This window comes from Strongylocentrotus purpuratus, unplaced genomic scaffold, assembly GCF_000002235.5.
Source record: "Strongylocentrotus purpuratus isolate Spur 01 unplaced genomic scaffold, Spur_5.0 spur5_scaffold_11, whole genome shotgun sequence".
Classification (NCBI taxonomy): Eukaryota; Metazoa; Echinodermata; class Echinoidea; order Camarodonta; family Strongylocentrotidae; genus Strongylocentrotus; species Strongylocentrotus purpuratus.
The window spans coordinates 30,826,298-30,842,453 of NW_022145596.1; the positions used below are offsets into that span (position 1 = coordinate 30,826,298).

At 40.5% G+C, this 16,156-nt stretch overlaps 1 long non-coding RNA gene across 1 annotated transcript; it reads right to left on the reverse strand.

Moving 5' to 3' along the window:
* Positions 1 to 1,135: 1,135 nt before the first annotated feature.
* Positions 1,136 to 3,474, reverse strand: LOC105437047. The gene is made up of 3 exons (XR_004063447.1): positions 3,390 to 3,474; positions 2,474 to 2,536; positions 1,136 to 1,228 (listed from the first exon to the last, which is right to left on the reverse strand). It is a non-coding gene; the product is annotated as an uncharacterized LOC105437047 (long non-coding RNA).
* Positions 3,475 to 16,156: the final 12,682 nt, after the last annotated feature.

Below are 16,156 nucleotides of genomic sequence, written 5' to 3' on the forward strand. Positions count from 1 at the left end.
AAACAGACCATTATTATTGATACAAATTGGGAAAAACTGATCTTATGGATTCCTTAATTTTCCCAACTTTATTATTAAAATTTGATTAGATTTTAGGTGAATGAAAATCGTCACAAACAGATGAATAGGCTTTATTTGCCATTCCACACATTTAAGTGTTGAAAGATTTTAAAAGCCTGTCTTATGTTTTATTTTCATGGAGAAATGGTTGGGAAAATTCAAAAATGGTTGGGAGATTTTACTGTGAGAGGGTGTTGCACAATGACGCCTTCAAGGAAAAGCATTAATATCTTTGTGGTTTGGGAATTTTTTCCAGGATTTTTGTTTGCATGTTAGAGGGTTAGTACAGTAGAAGTAAATATGATAAGTAACATTTCATACAAAAACTACACAGTTTTTTCATCAACGTTCTACAATGTTACCGGGTCACTTTAAAGGAAGGGTATTCCATAGACACTTCTTAAGATTTACGTATACTGCCATCAGCTGCCCACAACGCCCATAATGCATCACAAATAGACCATTTTCATAATGTAATCAAATTTGTTGCATAAAATCTTTGCTAAGTCCATATTAACAATTTATTTCACTCACCTGTTACAATTAAATATATTTCAACTCTGAGAATGCGAGTTGCATACAGTAAGTGTTGCTAGCTAGGACAAACATTATGGCTTGTCCAACCTAACAACATGGAAGGTATGTAATTTGCATTCATACGAACCCCCACCCCCCCCCCCCCCCCCCCTAAAAGTTCGCTTACACGTCATATACAGATAACAGGGCTTTTAGAGCATTTTTATAACTGGTCAAAGTAGGTGACATTTTGACAGAACTTTCAAGATGGTTCCATAGTTTAATTCCAGAAATTAGAGGACTATTTTTTATAAGTGTCCGTCCTAAATTTGGGTACACACAATGCATCCCTTACAGCATGTCTTGTGTTGTGATCATGTAGTGAACTGATATGATGTAAATCTTTTGTTTAGTATGTTGGTGCCATCAGCCTCTCGATAGGCCAGGTTTTTTTCATGAAACTGTCATAAATAAAAGATCGCCGAGAACGCATTGAAACGCGTGAATTGAATGTCACACGCGTTCGAAGGGATGCCTTTGAACTTCTGAACTTGTTGAAAGTTTTATGTTGCTATGTTTATGTCATCATGGCCCTTCCTCGACCTTCGCTAAGTTCTTGGTATTGCGAGATGACGCAGAGAAGACACGTGATCTGAAAAAGAGAGATCAAATGAAGCAACATAAGAATTGTCTGGAAAAAAATGATCCAGTTAATATAACTTTGTTCGATACTTTATACACGCCAAAAATTATTAAAACTCTTTAATACATTTGCTTTATTTAAATACTGTTAAGTGGAAACACATGTACCTTTAGTTTTGATTTAATTTTTAATTAAAAAAACGCTACTTTCAGCGTTATCTTTCATTTATTATTTGTGTAGAAGTACTAGTGCTTTAGAGCCCGTATTGATCAAATCGTGCACTTTGCTAATAAAAATATATATCTTACACAGTACTCAGATATAGAATATCACTACTAAAAGTATTTACTGTCGTTTCTGAGGTTTGATGGCGATGTTCTGTTCAAATATTGAATACTGCAATAGGAGGTTTTACAGCTTAATGATAAATGGTTAGTATATACAATGTACAAATATTACTCGTTTCTTCATACAAATTTCTCCAGATGACTTATCAGTTATGTCGTTAAAAAACATTTCAATTTAATATTTTCATACATATCAATTAGGTTAAGTCTCAACATTTCATTCTGGACACTGATCGAGAAGTATTAAAAGTGCTGGAGGTGGAAATAGTATTTAATTAGCTTCCTCGTTCCTATTCTTCCCATGAGAAAGAGTATCATACTAGCAATGCCACCTGAAAAGATTTGCATTTGAAATGCTCCAATATTTCTAAATATGACCTGAAATAGTAAACAACTTTGGACCACATTCTGAGGCGACAAGTCTAATACTATCCGTGTCGTTGTAAATCTATCCTCGCTGTGTTTTATTTTCAGCAAGGTTTTTATCTTTTTTGTTAATGTGTAGTCCTTATGGTTCAAATATAATGTCCCTATTTCTTGCAATCAATATTCTATAACAACCGATTGATAGTTTCTTTAACGGAGAAGTGACATAACAAGCACAGACTACAGCATTTAACCTTTATATGTGTACACATTATCCACATGTTCCACATAGTAATTATCATGGGACAGATATACCAAAGAATTCAAGATTGATTGTTTCCAGGTAAGATTAATCCATACCCGGTTAATCTATTAAAGGATTGCGTTGGAGTTAATCAAGTCTGGAAGTTGGTAACACTGCAACCCATTATGTTGCACAAAGCAATCCTTCCGCCTATTGTTGTATGCATAATTGCACGTGAAGCAAAGGAGCAACCATGCAGAGAGGCAAAGAAAGCAAGCGATCTGTTAAAATACTTACGTTGAGGGCAGTAAATAGGAGCCAGACGACAAGGTTCACGATCAGCACGATAGATGCGGCTCCCTTAAATAGAATTAAAGCATATGCAAATTACAGTCATATCATTTTGGTAAACAGAAATTTATAAATTTATTTTTTTTGCGACAGATTTTAGTAAAAGGAGACCATCAATTTGTTGTGTCTTAAAAAATCTGAAAGAAAGAATCATAATATATTTTTAATATATTGATACTCTCTTTGATATAGGCCTCCATAATTAATATAGAGGTTATCACATTCAACGAATATTATCGTTCATGGAATTAACTTGTAAACGAATACTTTATATATCTCCTTTTTTTTTATTCAAAGCTTACAACCTTCTTTGTAATAGAACTTCTTTGTTGTAAAGCTTTTGAGTTATCCTTTTCATATTCAAAGTCTTCGCAACAAAATTCATGGATCGAATTTTAGGAGCTTTAAAATTCTTGACCATGCAGGCTGCAGCCAATGGCGTCTTCAGATTCTTATAAGTGGGGAACAATTTGAGAGAGCGTGTGTGGATAGGGGCCGCCCCCCCCCCCCCCCCTCCTTCTACGGTATGGGCTTTTCAGAGTTGTGTGTTAAAAATAAGCATTGTAAAGCATTGTAGAGTAGAACTCAAGTAAAAAATAATAAAGCTGTATAATTCATTGAAAACAAATCGGACAAAAAAATATCCTTGTGGTGGGGGGGGGGGTAAACTAATTGAATATAGAGATGGAACATTTCCTGTGCCTGTGAGCAAACACATAAAAACAGAGTGAAACAGTGAAAAGTGCTTTTCAGCAAAGAATAGGATCCCAAAACAGTTGGAGTGTTCCCTCTGACCCCAACCTGTTGACGCATTTAGGTACGCCCCCTACCATTGGATACGCCATCGGACAAGATCACTTACGAGGAGGATGAAGATGATAATCCATCCAATGGCTTGTAAAACCACAAGAGCCACGATCCCCACCATGTAAGGAATCAGCATCGCCTTGTTGTGCTGCAAAATGAATAGATAGAAAAAGACATCCACAAACCATAAATATCAAATAATTATCTGAGGAATTGATAACATCAACGAAGTACTTTTCAGATTTTTTAACTAATTACAAATGCAATTGACTGGAGACTGTTTAAGAAAAACAACCCGATTGTCAATTGCATTTAAAGGCAGGAGATATATGAATGACGTATGAGGCCATCGTTTTTCAACCTTCTGTTAGTCACGGCACCCTTTTGTGAAATAACGAGTTTCGCGTCACCCAAATCCTAAATTCATCAGTGAATATTCATTTGGCATCATTCTGGCACAGTTCCATGAACATACGTAGGGGCATATTTGTTACTTAATTTTGCGAGTTCGCGTAGCGAGCGAGAACAAAGAGTTTTACCATTGAAATTAAATAATATTAATATTTTGTAATCAACACATTAGAACAGATATTAAGTATTGTATGCGGGTACCTCGATGCCGAATGTACATGAATTTAAAAAAGGCTATACATGTGTTCGATTATAACCTCGATATGCGAATATGAGGATATTCGGGAATCTCGTTACTCCAGCAGTTCACGAAATCAACGTTATTCCAAAATAATTCGTTGATTTAACTAAATTTCTCTAGCGGCATATTCATTTGATTGGTGTCATTTTCGTGTTTCTATTATCACATTATTGATAAACTTGTTTCAATGGCCACATTATATTTCATGGTCGTATTTATACTGTATTAGTACTGTTATTCCCGAGGGCCCTGTGCAGCAACCCCAGTTGTATCCTATTACCTTCACCTGGGTGGAGAGTGGCATATGTATATTGTTGCTTGACAAAGGACACTAGTGTCACGAAAGTTCCTTCTTACTCGTTCATCAATTACCTCTCTCTCTCTTTCTCTCTGTCTCCTCAACAATGTCCGTCACTCTAACCATGGATGTTAGGTCCATGCTTTAACACTCTCCCTCCCATCCTTCCCCCTTTGCTCTCTCTCTCTCTCTCTCTCTCCATCTGTCTTTCTCTCTTTCTCCCCCCCCCCCTTCTGTCTATTTCTCTCTCTCTTTCTCTCTCTTTCTCTCTCTAGCTCTCTCATTGTCCCTGTAACTCGTCTCTCGGACCTACCAGGGGCACGCCCACTAAGAGAATAATGGATGCGATGAGAAGAAAAGCGGCGACGATAATATCAATACCGTATGCTGCATAGACCCCATCAACAGCCGGTCCTTTAAAGAATGATCACAAAAGAAAATAAGTAAGAAGAAATACGATAATCGTTAGCATGAGGAAGGTCCATCTTTGACCCTTTCGAGAGAGCAATTAGTTAAGGGCTAAATTTATATTTTTTCTCGAGCTCTCCGAGAGATTAGGAGGTAATTCTTGATTGGCCTACGGGTTCGCTGCGTGCAGATTTGTACTCCCATTAACGGTATTTTCACCAAGTCTCGTGTCAGCGAATTATGGCCTTCGGAACTTGGAAACTGACGAGTGACTCCCTTTAACTAAAACTTACTATGAAACCGTGAAGTTGGAATACTTGTCTCGGAAGGGTTAAATTTGAATTAAAGTGAATTAGATGTATTTATTGTATAAAGTATCTATAACAGGAAACATTCCTGTAAACCGACATCCCTGAAGACTGACAGCTCACGAGACCGATATCGACGGTCTAGTACATCCTTAGAAGAGTAGTCAAAAGGTCTACGCCACCGAAATATCAATCTCGTGGTCTATCGGTTTCATGACCAACTCGGTGGCATCTCAAAAGTTTCTTTTCACTTTCTCTCCCTCTCTCCATCGCACAATACCTAACACACTGTTTCAAGTACCCTAAAAGTGCCCCCTCTCATTCCTCATAAGTGCCCCTTTTCACTTCCTATAAGTGGCCCTATTAACATTTGATAGGTGCCCCTTTTACATTGATAAGTGCCCCTTTTCCTTCGTAGTAAATGCCCCATTCCCCTTCGTATTGATACGAGTGAGACAGTGAACTGCGTGAATTACCTGTAACATCTGGATTGGTGAATGCGTTGACAGCCAGAACCAAGTTCCAGGACCATACCGCTAAATAAATGCAGCTGGTAATCTGTGATTGAATAAATAGAAAAATGAAGAATGTAAAGTTCGAAAATCAGATCTACTTAATTCCCGAGTAAAACAACCCAATAATGTGAGGAAGTGGGTATAGCAATAAAATGGTAAACACAAAAGAGGCCTATATTACACAGACCCCGTAGTTTCTTTAATAGATATTTCCAACGGAGCAAATTAACGGACCAATTGGCCTGTGCTCATAAAAGTCTATGTATATAATACCCCGTAGACCATTTCAATTACTTCTTACAGTCATGTGATGCAATGTGAGATAAACATTCAGGGGTGGTCTCAGCGTGGCGCGGTGTAACTTTTGCGGTATTTCAAAAATTATGCTAAACTTGAGACTCAGTGTAAAAGCAGGGTATTGTGGCGGGCACGTATTCGCCACCTTGGCTTGACACGGAATATTTGTCAGGATGCCCCGTGTCGGCCAGGCGCTCTCCGTCCGTTTGGACAAAGTATATGCCCGCAGCTTGATGGCTGGAGTTCTTTCACTGCTCACGTCACAGGGCGTATTAACAATCATGCATCCTTCGACTGCAATCGGTCACCCCAATCGTTGTGCACAGCAACAGTCAATTGAACATCCTTCGAGCAATCAATCAATCAATCACCATGCTTTGTCAACTCCTGTCACTGATTCTCGATCTCAATGTCTAACTACGGTTTCACTGTTTTAAGAAATCAGACCAATCATGAGTTGCATGCTGAATTCTTTTAATGCGAACCAACCAACATTCAGGATTAACTCGTTCAACAAGTACAGGTGTGGACTAAAAGTAAGACTTCAAGTAAAGACTAAGGCCAGCGCCAACTATAAGTAGGCCAGCCTCGGTGAGGCTGGCCTGTATCGGATACAGTGCAATGGAAAGTCCTAATCACACAATCCTGACCATCCTAAAAATTTCCCTATACATAACCGTATAAAAGAACAATTATGTCCTCGTTAGTAAAACAACACTTCAACACAACATTTCTACTAATCCCATAAAATCTTCACATATAATCTTCAGTATAACCCCTTATTCCTGATTAGATAACTACTATACAAATAATATCTCCAAAAGAAACATGATAATTGCACCAACATGATTGTTATATGTAATTTATGCTCATTTTCCTTCAGTTTGGTAATTGCTAAATCAACGATGCACCATATTGCTATAGCGCATGCTCGTACAACAGAAAATGCTTAACCTTCGTCCAATACTAAAACACTGATTTGTTACACGATTCCCTTCCCTCCCAAGCTTGGTCCCCAAGCTAACTTATCTATAACTTATGCAACAACAACAAATCATAACATGTTATCAAAACAAATCAAAACTAAATCCAAGTGTTTTCTGACAGTTCAAAATGGCTCTTTCCAAAAGTGTTCAACTGTTCTAGAGTTCAAATCATGGGTCTTGGGCTACCTCATGCTTCACTGGGCCGCCGACTGACACCTCGTTGATCACCTCGCCAACTGCTAGGCCAGTACTTGGTGGATCTTTAGGTAACGCATCACCGGCTAGAGGATCGACATTCGGGAAGCAATCAACAGGCTCTTTGTCTGACTAGACATTGTTTGACAACCCTGTATCTGTGTCGTCAGCTGCTAGGCTGTTGTCCGGTGGGTCTCCAGCTACTTCTTCATCTATTGGGACAGCCTCTGACGGGTCTTTGGTTGCCTCGTCCACTAGTAGAAGGGTATCTGGTGGATCCCCAGCCGTCTCCTCGTCTGGTAGAATGTCATCTACCGTCCCCCCAAGTGCATCAACATTCGTCGAATCCTCATCTGGTGGAATGGTAACTGAACCACCAACGTCTTGTTCAGGGTGCTTAGTCGCCACCCCATCGCCTCCAGCTGGATTATGAGGACAGTTCTGAAAGAAATGCCCAGCTTCATTGCACTGGTGACAACGTCTGGTCTCTGCTTCCTTCATTTCTGGACGGTCATGTGCGTACAGCATCTTTGGATGAGGACAATTCCAAGAAAAGTGTCCTTGTTGGCCACAATCATCACAAGGCCCGTCCTGACGTCTTCCCCGGGAGTGTGGCCCTGTATTGCCAAACTGCGACGTACTTGCTACTTGGCGGGTCAGTGCTTCCAATCTGGCTGTAAGATCAGTTAGCGCCTTCTCCATCTTCTTCACCATTTCGGGTGTATAAGGGCTATCAGGGTGCTGAGGTCGATCGCTACCTGTCAGTACCCGGCTGTGGCTGTGACGGTGAGAGTACCACAACTCTCCCCTCTCTGCTTCCATCTGAAGAAGAGCCTCCGTGTTCAGAGCTGCTCCAATAGCCTCATCCAGGGTATGTGGCTGAGCCCGAAACAAACCTTCTCGGATGGCCGGATTCATTATTGCGTCAAGAAAGTGACCCCGAGCCAGCTCATCCTGTCCATCGGCACCAAACTCCTGGTACGCCATTGCTGCCATGTATCTGATACTTTGGCCCAATTCCCGAAGGGTCTCGTTTGGCTTCCTTCGTCGGGAACGTAGTTCTGCCAAGAATACATCAGCTTTTCCTGAAGGTCCGAAGTGATGTTTGAGCCTGCTGGTCAATGCACTGTACGTCAGTTCTGCCTCACCATTCTTCCCCAGGAGCCTCAACGCTGGCCCACGTAGACTGGCTGCTAGATAATGCGTTGCCTTCCTCTCCGTCCAATTGTTGATGATTGCGCATGCTTCGAAATGCTCCAAGTAGTCCAGTATGGGAATTTCCCCGTCAAACCAGTCTGGCAGCATGTTTGGTTCATTATACGACTCCATTGTCGTTCCGCAATTCCGTCAGCTCGACCAGCTGCAACACCGTCAATGCTACCTCCCGTCGTTCCAAGCTCCGTCAGCTCGACCAGCTGTGACGCAGTCAGTCTTACTGCCCGTTGCCCCCAAGCTCCTTCAGCTCGACCAGCTGTGACGCCGTCAGTCTTACTGCCCGTCGTCCCCAAGCTCCTTCAGCTCGACCACAGCTGTGACGCCGTCCGACCTACTGCCCTTCGTCGTCCCCCAGCTCCGTCAGCTCTACCAGCTTGTGACGCCGTCAGACCTACTGCCCGTCGTCCCCCAGCTCAACCAGCTGTGCCGCCGTCAGTCTTACTGCCTGTCGTCCCCCAGCTCCGTCAGCTCTACCAGCTTGTGACGCCGTCAGACCTACTGTCTGTCGTCCCCCAGCTCCGTCAGTGCTACTGTCGTCGTCCCCCAACTCCGTCAGCTCGACCACTCCACGCCATCAGCAATCCCACTTCTGACACCATGTGTGGCGGGCACGTATTCGCCACCTTGGCTTGACACGGAATATTTGTCAGGATGCCCCGTGTCGGCCAGGCGCTCTCCGTCCGTTTGGACAAAGTATATGCCCGTAGCTTGATGGCTGGAGTTCTTTCACTGCTCACGTCACAGGGCGTATTAACAATCATGCATCCTTCGACTGCAATCGGTCACCCCAATCGTTGTGCACAGCAACAGTCAATTGAACATCCTTCGAGCAATCAATCAATCAATCACTATGCTTTGTCAACTCCTGTCACTGATTCTCGATCTCAATGTCTAACTACGGTTTCACTGTTTTAAGAAATCAGACCAATCATGAGTTGCATGCTGAATTCTTTTAATGCGAACCAACCAACATTCAGGATTAACTCGTTCAACAAGTACAGGTGTGGACTAAAAGTAAGACTTTAAGTAAAGACTAAGGCCAGCGCCAACTATAAGTAGGCCAGCCTCGGTGAGGCTGGCCTGTATCGGATACAGTGCAGTGGAAAGTCCTAATCACACAATCCTGACCATCCTAAAAATTTCCCTATACATAACCGTATAAAAGAACAATTATGTCCTCGTTAGTAAAACAACACTTCAACACAACATTTCTACTAATCCCATAAAATCTTCACATATAATCTTCAGTATAACCCCTTATTCCTGATTAGATAACTACTATACAAATAATATCTCCAAAAGAAACATGATAATTGCACCAACATGATTGTTATATGTAATTTATGCTCATTTTCCTTCAGTTTGGTAATTGCTAAATCAAAGATGCACCATATTGCTATAGCGCATGCTCGTACAACAGAAAATGCTTAACCTTCGTCCAATACTAAAACACTGATTTGTTACAGTATTTTACCAACATCACTACCATTGCTGTATTGTATTTTTAATTGCGCCATCTTTCGGTGGAGACGTACAAAGAACGATTTCAAGTTCTCGTACCCGTGGACATCGGTAGCCTCATTCAGAGCGCATCTAGAACGAGGTAATGAATATGCATGTTTGTGGTGTCATGTCCGATATAATAGGGACTTTTAGATTTGCACGCCGACATAGTGGACTGCTACATGTGACATTATTTTAAGGCAATGTGACGTCCTTTTAAGGCAGTGCCGGCAGTGCCTTAAAAGGACGTCACATTGCCTTAAAATGATGTCACACGTAGCAGTCCACTATGTCGGCGTGCAAATCTAAAAGTCCCTAATGAAGATTTAGGCAATGCGATGAAGGTGGCACATGTAGGCAAAGAAGTATAGACACTTATGAAGGAGTTTTGCGGTTCTGAAAGAAATGAAACAAAATAAAAGGAAGTTTTTCAACTTCTGTTGAGTATATCAAATAACAATGACAATGGGCTATTTTTAAACCTTTTCGTTTTGAACTGAAATTGCTGATAAGTGGGAATACGGCGAAAAGGAATGTTAGTGGGTTTTTTTTCCTGGGGTAACCGAATTTTCTACATAGTGCTAGTCTCCTCTCCTCAAGAGTTGGTAAATTGCATACATGACATGCATTGGAATAGGTAATGTATTTAGAACCTATAATAATATTCCATATTCTACGTTGTATTTTTTCAAGATTATTATTTTGTTCTACTTTAACTGGTCGTATATAAGACTAGTAACCCGACACATGCTCCGGCGACGATTACTCCGGTGACAAATGCTCCGCAAAAAGCGACATTTGCTCCGCGACATTTGCTCCGCCGACAATTGCTCATCCTCCTCCGCACACACACACGAACACAAACCCGCACACATACATACATATATACCTTCAGAAGTTCTATCGACAATCTTTTTCTTCGAGCCTTACGGTGGATACAAAATCGATTTTTAAATTGTTATGGTTGTTGGAGAGCAACATTATTGAATAACTTGTTCGACAATTTGAACCAATAACCCCCCCCCCCCCCACTATTAAAATGGTTATCATCATCATATTTAATATTATATCCTGCATCAAAATTGTATTGGTGTTTGATTGGCTGAGAGCTTGTCACGTGACCAGAAATATTTCAACTATTTTAAAGTTGCTCTGAAAAAGTACTACTTGGGAGTTGAAATTTTTTTTTTAATTTTTTTAATTTTATAAACAAAAATCAATTTTTCATTCTTTTTTTATAAAAATTGTAATTTTTTGTTAATATATATTTTTGTTGTTTTTTTGCTGCAGGATATAAAACAAGTATACCTTGCCTTATTTTCGGGGTGCTGGTTAAAACTATGGGCCTCGGTGACTCCAGAACCTCTCAAGACAGTGTATATTTGTATAATATTTATATCATCATGATCATCATCACCACCACCACCACCATCACCAAAATCATCACCAACATCATCATCACCATCATCATCAACATCATCATCACCCAACATTTTGCTTAAAGTCACATACACTACACCCATAAATGAGTGGATGGGACTTGATACGCATGTGGCATCAAAGATAGGTCCAACATCTTTCGCTATTTCTAGTCATGTTTTAATATGAGGGCACTCTAAGAGCAATCCTTATCGGGGACCAATTGGCTCTGATATTCTTTCAAAATAAAATAAAAGGAAGGAGGAAGGTAACATTTTCTTCATCGTCGTCAGAACCCAACCAACTCTCAAATTTGCCCAGTCCAAAATATCTAGCCTCTCATATGAGATCTATCACAACAAGCCAATCATTTCAGTTTTTGAGAGATGAGTCATATTGATTTTGTGTCATTATCTTTTTAGTCCAAAAGTAGTTGGACTGAATATGCGTCACATCAAATGAATATATCGGAAGTACCTACAAATTTCAGATACATTATGACGAATTTATGGGGAAAAAAAAGAAGAAAAAAACTTTGGTTTATTCCATCCCTTCTCTATTCGTAGTCGCACCCATTGCACATAAAACAACAATTATCTGGCATTTATAGTCGATCCATGGAGAAACAACAACACATTTATGATTTATTTTCATATAACTCGGGGATTCATAATACAACTCAGGGAGCACTTTTGGTACAGGTATTATGGTTATAATAATAAAAGCTCTTGACTCTTATACGAAATGTCCTGGATTCGAGCCTTACTCGATGCTTACATCATTAGACAAGGTCTCTGCTCACATTGTCCGCTTTGCCCCAGGTGTATTAAGTGGGTACCCGACAATGCTGAGTTATTTAATGATTTGCAGAGGCCGCAGGGAGAGCTGACTACGCAGTGTAAATATTGATGGATTATTGACATCCTATCTGATTTTCCTCTACGGAATGCGATATCATAATGGTTCGAAATATCTGGAGAGGAGATATGAAAAACATTTTACCAAAATCCTTGACGTGCTTTGCTAAAGAATAATAAAAGTTTTTTTGTTTTTTTTAATCATAGATTTAAAACGATTGGAATATATTAGTGATTTGTTTCCAGAAGCAGCAATACTGGCACGGTAGTATTTTTTAAATTTGTAAAGGGGGCTTGAGAAAGGGTTTACGAGCATTACGTGCAAAACGAATGAGATTTGGGTGAATAAAACGCAAGGCATGACAAAAAATGTGGCACAAATGGCTTTCCTTAAGCTACGGTCACAAAGATTCGTACGAACAATGCGTTCATACGAATCTCCCTGTTCGTAGAAATTCCAGATTTCGTAGAGATTCGTAGATGGGGCATAGTTTCTTACGTCCTCTAACGGACTTCGTATGAACGCCGTTTACTTTTTTTTTCGTAAGAATGCCTTGAGTTATTCTTACGTCAGACTTATGGACATCTTACAAGTTTTTGTTCTCGCAAGATGGTCGTACGTGTAACTGACGGCATTCTCAAGTCATTCGTAAGAAGATTTTACGATTTTAAAAATATTTTGTCTGGTTGCAAAAAAAGCGCTGCATAAATAGAATAACATGTGTAATTACCCCTTACGAGCACCTTACGAACGCCTTACAAACGCTAGGAGTCGTTCTTACGAAAGCCACTCGAATCTCCGTCCGTAAGGCGTTCTTAAGATCATTGTAAGAAATTTGAGGCTTCTAGATTTGTCTCTCGACCCTACAAAATGTACGAAGAACTTGCATGGGTCTTACGATGTAATGCTACGGTCACAAATGTTCGTACGAACGATTCGTTCGTACGAATTTTCCTGTTCCTACGAATTTCAGAGTTCGTAGAGATTCGCAGATGGGGCATAGTTTCTTACATCCTTCTTACGGAGTTCGTACGAACGCCGTTTAATTCGCAAGAACAACTCAAGACCTTCTTGAGAAACGAAGTGATTTTCGGTTATACAATGGCCCCAGAGTTCGTACGTTTTTCATAAGAACGCCTTGTGTTCTTCTTACGTCAGACTTACGCCAATCTTACGAGTTTTTGTTCTCGCAAGGTGGTCGTACGTTTAACTCACGGCATTCACAAGTCATTCGTAAGAAGATCTTACGAGTTTTTTTTCCTATTTGGTCGGGTTGCAAAGAAAACGCTGCCGTATACTGTCGAAAATTCTATGACTGTTGAAAGTTTGATATTACACGATGACAGTATTGCCAAGAAGACTACAACTGCAACTGCAACTCCATAAAATGTTTCTTGAACTTGCTGTTAGCATATCTGTTACTTCCTTTATTACAAAAGCAGTCATGTTAACCGAAGAAGTCAACAAGTTTTTGCTCTGTGGTGGCATCAAAGTCATAGGACTGCTTCTCCTTTCTTAGTTTCCCCGTTACCTCATCTTCATTGCCGTCAAACTGCCGTCTTGACGGTTCTCCCTCCTCCTCGTCGTCGTCATTTTCCACAGCCTTGTCCCGGTCGCTTCCGATATGGCCATCATTTCTTTATATCAGGCGCTCCGAAAGCAGTTTGGGATTGGGGTGGCAAAAATTCCAGGGGGCTCACCTTCCAGGGGCAGTGGCGTAATGAGCAAAATCGTTTGGAGGAGGGGGGGGGCAGAAGGAAAATTTGCATCACCACCACTCCTAGGCCTACATGTTACATGCAGGCCCCACGGAACATTTTTCAAAGTGGAATATTGACAATCAGGTTAGAGTGTAGCGAGCGTAGCGTAAATTGGCGTGTGGTCCGGGGGCTTTGCACCGGCGGGGGTCAAGGGACTACGCCCCTGGAAGCTCATGGTTTTTAGGCATCAAATTGGGGTCAGATAAGCATATTTAGATACCTTATTTGTGTTACTGGCAGTTCACTAATTGTCGGGGGTTCTAGGGAGCAGAGCCCACGGAAGCTCAGGGGTTTTAGGTATTCAATTACGGTCAGATGAGCATCCAGGGGCCCACCTTAGGGCCCTTGGTGAGGTCCAGGGGGCAGAGCCCCTGGAAGCTCAAAGGTTTTGGATATTCAATTACGGTCAGATGAGCATCCAGGGGCCCACCTTAGGGCCCTTAGTGAGGTCCAGGGGGCAGAGCCCCTGGAAGCTCAAAGGTTTTCGGCATCTTATTACGGGCAGATGAGCATATTTTTGATATCTCATTTGTGACATTGGTAGGTCACACATTTTGTTCTCTCTCTTTCTTTCCTTTCCTCTTTTTTTAAAAAAAGTGAGGGGGCTCGAGCCCCGAGCCCCGTCGTTCTGCAGGCCCTGACATGAAGGCTTCCAAATAAGCATATTTTTATGCCCAGCTTTTAATTTGGGAATTAGTAATTTCCAAACAAACGCATAAAAAGATATGATTTGCAAAAAAATTGAGAAAAAATACCGGAAAATCACGTCATTTCAGCAACGTTTTTAAATCATTGGTATCGAATTACGCCAGTGTTCAGGGGCTCATGTCTTCTCACCACTATAATACAAAAAAAAACACTTTCCCATCCTCTTACAATATTTTCACGATATGCGCAAATCGCATATATTATAAAAACCACCATTAATAAAATGTAGGAGCAAGCGGAATGTATACGAAATTTAATCCCCATTAACTTTTCTTTTCTTTGAATGGAATATAATTTATATGTGATTCAATTCAGGCTTTTTTTTTATGTTCTTTTTGGTTAAAAAATACAAATCATCTTTATTCCTTTACTGCTTTTTTTTATAGGGGGTTGGAGGGGGCGAATGCCCCCCTGCCCCCCTTCCCCGCCCCCCCCCCCACTTCCGGGGCCTCTGTTTGATATTGTTGTTGCTGCTCTCCTCCTCTTTTTCCTTCCTCCTCATCTCTTTCCTTACGTTTGTTTCCCTTCCCTCTCTTCCCTCTAACACATTTCCCATTTGGTCCCATATTTCTTCGACAGGAGATGCACTCTCCACGAACACCATGAACAGAGTGAGGCTTTATAACCGTTAAAACTCAAAAGTTGCATAAATTATGTACTTACACCTTACGAGCACCTTACGAACGTCTTACGAACGCCAGGAGTCATTCGTACGAAGACATTAAGAATCTCCGATCGTAAGGTGTTCTTACGAACGCCATAGGAGCCCTCTACGAACAACTTGAGGCGTTCTTACGGTCATCGTAATAATTTGAAGCTTCTAGAATTGTCCCTCGACCCTATGAAATGTACGTAGATCTTGCGTGGTTCTTACGATGTAATTACGGCGTTCGTACGGCCGCCTTACGAGGAGAGGGTTTCGTTCGATGTTAAAAAAAATCTTGGACAAGACCATCGACCAATCTGCGTTCTTACGAACGGTCTACGAACGGTTTACGAGCGCTTGTTTCGTACGGCCTTCTTAAGAAGATCTTACGAAATGGTCTGAAAATCGTTCGTACGGCGTTCGTAGCAGCCCGTAAGGGTATTTGTGACCAAGGCATTATCACTCAATTCAATTCAATTCAATAAGGGTTTATTAACATGACGTTCTGGCTGCCGAAGCTGAATTGCAGGTCATTAACAAAGTATGGTGGTTAAAATATAGCATTATACATTTAAACATAAAATAAAATTAATGACATATAAAAGGATAAATATAGTAGATACATTCATACGCATAATAGGCACCATTATTAAGCATAAAAATATACAAAATGCATGAAGCTTAATGTTTTGAATAATAATCATTTAAGATGTGAACAACATAGGGAATACAGCTATTATTAAAGCGATTGGTTTTACAAATAAATTGAGAATATTTCTGTACATTTCGTAAATTAAAATGAACAATTCTTTGACTTGGTAGTCATAATGAACACAATTCATGCTTTTCTATAAAAAAAAAAAATGACAAAATCAAAACAAAGTTTATCCCTACGTTTTTGTATTCGCTCAATTATTATATGTTTGTTTACGCGTAAGGTTGGAATGAAAAAGTGGTGCACAATACTCTAAAATAGGTCTTATGTATCCAGTATAAACAATAACGAGATCACTAATAGGTAAATTAAAACGTTTCAAGGTGTGTAACATATATA